Genomic DNA, 10,116 nt, shown 5'->3' with positions numbered 1-10,116 from the left:
GTTTTTTAGTCCAGTTTGTGTTTTTTCCTTTGTTTTTCATCATAATCCTTGAATATCTCCAAGTCTTGTTGAGTTTCATTTGTATCCATCAAACCCTAGTCCACGCCAGCTTATTTGTTACACTTGTCTTCACTGTTTTCATCAAATCCTTGCTACCGTGACCAATTTTATGCGCATTGTTCCCGTTTTATCTTCTAATTCGGAGTGCGTTCTTAAAACTGGTCTAGTTTTTACATACGAACTCGGATTTTGACGTTCCATATATCAAAATCGACCAGAAATTTTTTTTGGATCCGTCCATCCCTAGCTTTGCCGGGGTTGGAGATTTTTATTTTGGTCAAAAAGTGGTCATAAGATTCTGTTTTCGTGGTCACAAGGTTTTTGTTGATTTCAAGCATGTCTTCTGGAAATTCCACAGGCCACGTCTTTCACTTGTTTAAGCTTATATTTTATGTGGTTACTTCTTTTGTGCTCCTAAGTGAAGAAAAATATCAAAAAAAGAAAAAGAAAAAGTCAAAATTTCTCAAAAAAACAACGACAACCCAAAAATAGAGAAAAAGAGGGGCAAAAGATGAACAATATCTAGAGGAGCATATAGAGAGCGCCTTTTGAGTTATGTTTGCGTGTGCTGATTTCTACCTTGTTCCTAATCATATTCTTGCTGTTCACATCACTTGATACATCTGGTACTTGGAACGTGAGTAGGCCAGCAACTAAGACAAGTACTTGGGATACTTATTCAGCTTTGCTATTTAGTTGCGAATTTTGCTATTCCTTGCTACTATATTGTGCCTGTCTAAGCTCCACTTTCTTCTAACCAAGTACAGGTTCGCCTTGCAACTGTTACACTCAAGCTACAATGGTATCACAGTCACCGACCGATTGCACCGCCTGTTGCTTTGGTAAGAACACTTGTAAGACCGTGGTAAGACGCTTGAGAGTTGAGTGCCTTGTTTTTCTTTATCCACAACCTAAATAGTTGGTAGGGATAATACTTTTGTGTTGTCTTTTGTTGTCTTCTAACAATAACAGGTTGTTCGTATCCACCGACTTATAATGGTATAGGTGCTGATGAGTACATAGAGTGAGAAATTACCATCGATAACATATTTGCTAAGGATGAAGGTAAAAAATGCAGTTAGTGTTTTGCGACATTCTGCTTTTATCTTGGTGGGAGTCTTTAGATCCTTCTGATAAGCCTCAAACTTGGAATGATATGAAACTTCTTATGCGAGAAACCTTTGTTAATCTACCTCCTGTTTTGACTTCATATGATGAGGTTGAAAGGTCCTAATGGCTAGAGAGGGGGGTGAATAGCCTAATAAAAATTTCTACAACAACACTTAATAAAATGGTTAGATAATTATGAGGCGAAACAAGTGTTGCGCTAGTCTACTCAAAATGCAAGCCACCTACCACAATTCTAGTTTAGATAGTATCTATTCACACAATAGCTATGACACTACTCTATGTTAGTGTGCTCTCAAAGGCTAACTAAAGAGCCACACCAACCAAGCATGCAAGCTCTCACAACTAGCTACACTAAAGAGCTTGATAACTAGTTTACGGTAAAGTAAAGAGAGTGATCAAGAAGATTATACCACCGCATAGATGAATGAACCAATCAATCACAAGGATGAATAACAATGAAGACCAATCACCTCGGAATCAATGATGAACACAATGATTTTTTTACCGAGGTTCACTTGCTTGCCGGCAAGCTAGTCCTCGTTGTGGCGATTCACTCACTTGGAGGTTTATGCGCTAATTGGCTTCACACGCCAAACCCTCACAATAGGGTGCCGCACAACCAACACAAGATGAGGATCACACAAGCCACGAGCAATCCACTAGAGTACCTTTTGGCTCTCCACCGGGGAAAGGTTAAGAACCCCTCACAACCACTATGATCGGAGCCGAAGACAATCACCACCCTCCACTCAACGATCCTTGCTGCTCCAAGCCGTCTAGGTGGCGGCAACCATCAAGAGTAACAAGCGTAACCCACAGCGAAACACGAACAGCAAGTGCCTCTAGATGCAAACACTCAAGCAATGCACTTGTATTCTCTCCCAATCTCATAAAGATGATGAATCAAAGATGGAGATGAGTGGGAGGGCTTTGGCTAAGCTCACAAGGTTGCTATGTCAATGCAAATGGCCAAGAGAGTGAGCTTGAACCGGCCATGGGGCTTAAATAGAAGCCCCTCACGAAATAGAGCCGTTGTACTCCTTCACTGGGTACAGCGCGGGGTGACCGGACGCTCTGGTCTGATCGACCGGACGCTGGCCCTCAGCGTCCGGTCACGTGATTCACGCAACATGTCCCCTGCTTCAAATATTGTTCGTCAGATTTCAACGGTCATAAATTGACCGGACGCGTCAGTTAGAAAGTGACCGGACGCTGGACCTCAGCGTCCGGTCGTTTCTAGTAAGGTTCCAAACATGAATTTTCACGACCGGATGCATCCGGTCATGCCCGATCGGACTCACCCAGCATCCGGTCATTCAACGTCTCCTCTGTGCACCTCACGTCAGCGTATGTCAGCACTGACCGGACGCACCCAGCCAGGTCCGGTCGCATAGCGACCCAGCGTTCGGTCGTTTGACCGATGCCAGCTTCTTCGCTGATATATCTGACCGGACGCGCCGGTCCAACCGTGGCCAGCGTTCGGTCACTCCCAGTGACAATCCGCCGGTGGAGTTTCTTACCCTTGCTCCCAAACTTCACCACCCTTGATCAAATGTGCCAACCACCAAGTGTATCACCTTGTGCACATGTGTTAGCATATTTTCACAAACATTTTCATGGGTGTTAGCACTCCACTAGATCCTAAATGCATATGCAATGAGTTAGAGCATCTAGTGGCACTTTGATAACCGCATTCCGATATGAGTTTCACCCCTCTTAATAGTACAGCTATCAATCCTAAATATGATCACACTCTCTAAGTGTCTTGATCACCAAAACAAAATAGCTCCTATGGTTTATACTTTTGCCTTGAGCTTTTTGATTTTCTCTTTCTTCTTTCCAAGTCCAAGCACTTGATCATCACCATGGCATCGCCATCTTTATGTCATGATCTTCATTTGCTTCACCACTTAGAGTGTGCTACCTATATCATGATCACTTGATAAACTAGGTTAGCACTTAGGGTTTCATCAATTCACCAAAACCAAACTAGAGCTTTCAATCTCCCCCTTTTTGGTAATTGATGACAACCCTTTCACAAAGATATGAATTGAAATTCAATTGAATCCATGTTGCTTGTCCAAGCATTGTTACCATGTCTAAAAGGATATGGACAAGTTTCATGAACTCTATATGGTAGCAATTGCTCCCCCTATATATGTGCTAAGAGTTTTGATTGTAGCTTGCACATATGCTTAGATAGGAATTATAGGAGACAATGTCTACCAAATGATGCTAAGGTATAAAAGATGGACCTTGGAAGCGTGATACCAATCGGAGTGCACCATTATACCATCCTTAGCACCATGGTTAGTTCTATATCACTTGGAAACATACTTTGAAAAGATACCACTTGTAAAAACTTGCTTGCAAATGAAAGTTATCTAATGATTTCATTTCATCATTCAACCTTACAACTAGCATACGCCACACAAGCATGTATGTTGAAATTTAAAACTTATGCCATGCAAGCAAACATATGACATGCACATTCAAATGCACCATACAAGTTCATGAGCTTGCTCCCCCTACTTGTTTGCTCAAAATTTTAATTGATTTATTTTCTTTGTCATATCTCTCCCGCTTTGATGTCTTTTCTCCCCATCTTTGTTATTTCTCCCCCTATCACTTATATTTTTGTTTCTCCCCCCCTTTGTCATCAATGACCACAAAGGTTCAAAAAGTAGATAGGTTAGGATTATCAATGTCAATCAATGGGGTGAGGATAATTTTTCTAAATTTTGTCCAATCTAGATCATTTGCCAAAGATATCTAACTCGGTTTGATCCTAGGACAAGCTTCTTCACACCTCCAAATAAGGGTTATCTTGTACCATGTTGAGTTAAACACTTAGAGCTCATTTTCTAGATCAAACACTAGGTTTACAAGCCCATAAACATGTTATATGCTACCACTAGATTAAGTCAAGCATAGAAGCTATAGTGGTACCATACAATCATCAAATTCATTTGATTTTCATGAATGAGCCTATAAACATGAAAGATGTCTAGATGCACTAAACAAGTCCTTAGCAAGGATGTATGCCATGCCAATCAACTTTTACCTTGGATTGCTCGAAGGAGAGGCACGTCATATAAGTGGGGAGGTGCATCAACACATATTAGAGAAATCCAATATGTTCAACTCATTCCTTAGCTTGCAAAACCTTTTATCATCCAATGGCTTGGTGAATATATCGGCAAATGATCTTCGGTGCCTATACTCTCAATACAAATGTCCCCATTTTCTTGGTGATCTCTTATGAAATGGTGGCGGACATCAATGTGCTTTGTTCTTGCATGTTGAACCAGATTGTTGGTCAACTTGATTGCACTCTCATTGTCACATAGCACTGGCACTTTCTTGAACTTGATTCCAAAGTCAATCAAAGTGGCCTTCATCCAAAGTACTTGTGCACAACAACTACCGGTGGATATGTATTCAGCTTCGGCGGTTGATAATGCAACACTATTTTGCTTCTTTGATGACCATGAAACAAGTGATCTTCCCAACAATTGACATGTGCCCGAGGTGCTCTTCCATTCAACCTTGCATCCCGCATAATCCGAGTCGGAGTAACCAACTAGCTCAAACTTTGCTCCTTTGGGATACAACAAACCAACATTTGGTGTATGCTTCAAGTACCTCAATATTCTTTTTGTAGCCTTCAAATGACTTTCTCTTGGTGAGGCTTGAAATCTTGCACACATGCATACACTAAACATGACATCCGGCCTTGATGCGGTCACATAAAGTAGGCTTCCAATCATAGACCGATACAACTTTTGATTCACCATATTTCCACTTGCATCACTATCCAAGTTGCCATTTGTTCCCATTGGTGTGCTAATGACTTTGCTATCACTCATTCCAAACTTCTTGATCATGTCCGTGATATACTTGCCTTGACTTACAAATATACCATTCTTCAATTGCTTGATTTGAAGACCAAGGAAGTAACTCAACTCTCCAATCATGGACATCTCAAACTCATTAGCCATCATCTTTCCAAACTCATTACAAAAGTCTTGATTTGTTGATCCAAATATGATGTCATCAACATAGATTTGCAGCACAAATAGATCTTTTCCAATCTTCTTGATAAAAAGAGTGGTGTCAACCTTGCCCATTGTGAACCCTTTAGAGAGTAGGAAATCCCTCAATCTCTCATACTATGCTCTAGGTGCTTGCTTCAAGCCATACAATGCTTTCTTTAACTTGTACACATGGTTGGGCTTCTTGTCATCTTCAAAACTGGGAGGTTGCTCAACATATACTTCTTCATTGATGTAGCCATTGAGAAATGTACTCTTAACATCCATTTGATAGAGCTTGATGTTGTGGGCACAAGCATAGGCTAGCAAGATTCTTATTGATTCTCATCTAGCAACCGGGGCATATGTTTCTTCAAAGTCAAGACCTTTAACTTATGTATAGCCTTGTGCTACCAATCTTGCTTTATTCCTTACTACTATCCCATCTTGATCTTGCTTGTTTCTAAAGACCTATTTGGTTCCAATCACATTGTGTCCCTTTGGTCTTTCTACCAACTCCCATACTTGATTTCTTGTGAAGTTATTCAATTCTTCATGCATAGCATTTACCTAATCAACATCCTTCAAAGCTTCATCTATCTTCTTTGGTTCAATGGATGACACAAATGAGAAATGCTCACAAAATGATGCCAATCTTGATCTTGTTTGTACACCTCTTGAAATATCACCAATGATAGTGTCCAATGGATGATCTCTTGCAATATTGGTTGGTTGGAGGATTAGAACTTGATTGCTTGCACTTGCTTGATCATTGGGTTGAGATGATGTACTAGCCACTTGATCTTGTTCATTGTCATGAGAGCCACTTGTACTAACTTGATTTGTATCATCTTGCACATTTGAGTTAGAGAGCACTTGCACTTGATCATCTTCGTCATCATTCACTTGCCTAGGCCTCAATTCACCAATATCCATGTTCTTCATGGCATTTGAAAGTTGAATGCCTCTAACATCTTCCAAGTTCTCATTCTCTACTTGTGAACCCTTGGTTTCATCAAATTCAACATCATGAACTTCCTCAAGAGTACCACTATCCAAATTCCAAACTCTATATGCTTTGCTTGTAGTGGAATAACCAAGTAGGAATCATTCATCACATTTCTTGTCAAACTTGCCCAATCTTATGCCTTTCTTCAAGATATAGCATTTGCAACCAAAGACCCGAAAATATGCAATGTTGGGCTTTCTACCATTCAAGAGCTCATATGATGTCTTCTCTTTCAATCGGTGACAATAGAGGCGGTTACTACAATAGCAAGCCGTGTTGATAGCTTCGGCCCAAAAAGATTGACTCACATTGTACTCACTAAGCATAGACCTTGCCATATCAATAAGTGTTCTATTCTTCCTCTCAACAAGGCCATTTGATTGAGGTGTATACTTGGCCGAGAATTGATGTCTAATTCCAAATTCATCACACAACTCATCAATTCTAGTGTTCTTGAACTCACTACCATTGTCACTTCTAACTCTCTTGATGGTTGTTTCAAACTCATTGTGAATGCCCTTGATAAATGATTTGAATGTTGCAAACACATCACTTTTGTCCACTAGAAAGAATACCCATGTGTATCTTGTGTAGTCATCCACTATTACAAAGCCATATTTGTTTCCACCGATACTAGTGTATTGTGTTGGCCCAAACAAATCCATGTGCAATAACTCAAATGCTTTACTAGTGCTCATCATGCTTTTCTTAGGATGGGTGTTTCCAACTTGTTTGCCGGCTTGACAAGAGCTACAAAGCTTATCCTTTTTAAACACAACATCTTTCAAGCCTTTAACTAAGTCATGCTTAACCAATCTATTCAATTGTTTCATTCCAACATGACCAAGCCTTCTATGCCATAACCAACCCATGCTAGACTTAGTGAACAAGCATGTAGATAATCTAGCTTCACTAGCATTGAAATCAACAAAGTATAGATTCTCATATCTAAAACCTTTGAAGATCAAATTAGAGCCATCTACACTTATGATTTCTACATCATCTACCCCAAATATGCATTTGAATCCAATATCACACAATTATGCCATGGATAGCAAATTGAAGTTTAAGCTCTCTACTAGCAACACATTGGATATGCTCATGTCATTTGATATTGCAATCTTACCAAGCCTTTGACCTTGCCATTGCCATTGTCACCAAATGTGATACTATTATAACCATCATTGCCATTGGTGTTGATTGAGTTGAACATTCTTGCATCACCGGTCATGTGTTGAGTGCACCCACTATCAAGAACCCAATGCCTTCCTCTGGCTTTGTAATTGACCTACAAGAGAAGATCAATTCTTTTTAGGTACCCAAATTTGCTTGGGTCCTTGAAGGTTAGTCACTAAGCTCTTTGGTACCCAAATGACTTTCTTCTTTGAGCCCATCCATGGTTTACTGATGAACTTAGCCTTCACACCATTTGTACCCTTAGTAAGCATATAGCATGAATCAAGCTTTATGAAGGATACATTAGCATTTCTACTCTTGTTGTTGTATTCTTGCTCTTTATGACCCACTTGCTTGCAACTATTGCAAAACCGACCATTGTTCTTCACAAAACTAGTCTTGTGAGGAGCAAAGGCCATCTTGCCTTTCTTGGGGGTATAGCCCAATCCCTCTTTATAGAGAGAAGCTCTTTGGCTACCCAAGCACATAAACAAGCGGCCCTCACCACCATAAGCCTTAGCCAAGGTGTGAGTGAGCTTATTGACCTCCTTCTTGAGGTTCTCATTCTCAACCACTAGTGAGGCATCACAAGTGAGACCATCACTACTAGATGAGGTAGAAGTGGAAGTGCTACAAGAAGGGTTAGTAGAAGCAACAATGATAGGCATAGATAGTGATTCATCAATTATATCACACATTAAACCTACATTGCAAGTTTCAACATGCTTCTTTTTATTTTGCTCATCAAGCAAAGAGGAATGAGCCTTTTCAAGCTTTTTGTGAGCTTTGCCAAGCTTCTCATTGGCTTCCTCTAGCCTCTCATGAGATGCATTTAGCTCATCAAAGGCTTGCTTAAGGGCTTTTAGTTCCTTATGCAAGCTTTTGCATTCCCTTCTCTTGATGTCAAAGTGTTCTCTAGCATCCTCTAGCATGTCAAATAACTCATCTTTGGTGGGTTCATCATCACTATCACTATCATGGTTATTTTCATTTTCATTTTCATCATCATGTTCTTCATTGCTTTCATCATCACTAGTTTGTACCTTAGTGGCCTTAGCCATGAAGCACGATGAAGATTCGAAGAGAGAAGGCTTCTCATTGATAGCAATACTTGCAAGAACCTTCTTCTTGGTGGTCTTGTTATCATCACTATCATCATCATCATCACTTGAGGAAGCATTACTATCCCAAGTGACTACATATGAACCACCATTCTTCTTCTTGAATGCCATCTTGTCCTTCTTCTCTTTCTTTTCCTTCTTGTCCTTCTTCTTGTTCTTCTTGTTGTCATCATTATTGTCACTATTGTATGGGCATTGAGCAACAAGATGATCTTTGCTTCCACACTTGAAGCACCTTCTTGACTCTTCTTTGTTCTTGGATGAAGATTTCTTTCTTCTAGCACGGTAGCCCTTCTTCACCATGAACTTGCCAAATCTCTTGACAAATAGAGCCATCTTCTCATCATCATCGTCATCCCATGATTCATCTTCTTCACTTGATGTTTCTTGCTTAGCTTTGCCCTTGGATGATGTGGCCTTGAATGCCACACTCTTCTTCTTCTTCTCATCCTTCTTCTCATCTTTCTTCTCCTTCTTTTCTTCCTTCTCATCTTCATCTCTATATGTATCATCGGTCATGATGTCTCCCAATACTTGGTTTGGTGTCATGGTGTCCAAACCACTCCTTACTAAAATAGTGACCAATGTGCCAAATCTTGAAGGTAAGCATCTCAAGAACTTGTGGGAGAAGTCCTTGTCCTTCACCTCTTCTCCAAGTGCTTTGAGATCATTGATAAAACATCTCCAGCACACTCTCATCCTCCTTCATCTTGAAGCTTGCAAACTTCTCCTTAAGAATGTAAGCCTTTGCACCTTTCACGGCTTGAGTGCCCTCAAATGATTCTTCCAACTTCTTCCAAGCCTCATGAGCCATCTCAATATTCTTGATTTGCTTAAATGTTCTCTCATCAATTGCATCATAAATAGCACTTAGAGCAATGTCATTGTTTTGGAGAAGCACTACTTCGGCCGCGGTGGGATTCTCTGGATCACCAATCTCAATTTTGGTTTCTACCACCTTCCACACCTTTCTATTGATTGACTTGATGTGTGTGGTCATCTTTGACTACCAATAAGGATAATTTGTTCCATCAAATTGGGGTGGCTTCTTGGTATTGTTGATTTAAGCCATTTTTACACCGAAGGTTGTTAAGCCTCAAATCACGGTGACCTCGGCTTCGATACCACTTGAAAGGTCCTAATGGCTAGAGGGGGGTTGAATAGCCTAATAAAAATTTCTACAACAACACTTAACAAAATGGTTAGATAGTTATAAGGCGAAGCAAGTGTTGCGCTAGCTTACTCAAAATGCAAGCCACCTACCACAATTCTAGTTTAGATAGTATCTATTCACACAATAGCTATGACACTACTCTATGTTAGTGTGCTCTCAAAGGCTAACTAAAGAGCCACACCAACCAAGCATGCAAGCTCTCACAACTAGCTACACTAAAGAGCTTGACAACTAGTTTGCGGTAAAGTAAAGAGAGTGATCAAGAAGATTATATCGCTGCGTAGATGAAGGAACCAATCAATCACAAGGATGAATAACAATGAAGACCAATCACCTCGGAATCAATGATGAACATGATGATTTTTTTACCGAGGTTCACTTGCTTACCGGCAAGCTAGTCCTCGTTGTGGC

The sequence above is a fragment of the Miscanthus floridulus genome, chromosome 9 (genome assembly GCF_019320115.1).
Source record: "Miscanthus floridulus cultivar M001 chromosome 9, ASM1932011v1, whole genome shotgun sequence".
Lineage (NCBI taxonomy): Eukaryota > Viridiplantae > Streptophyta > Magnoliopsida > Poales > Poaceae > Miscanthus > Miscanthus floridulus.
This window is presented reverse-complemented; position numbering follows the sequence as displayed.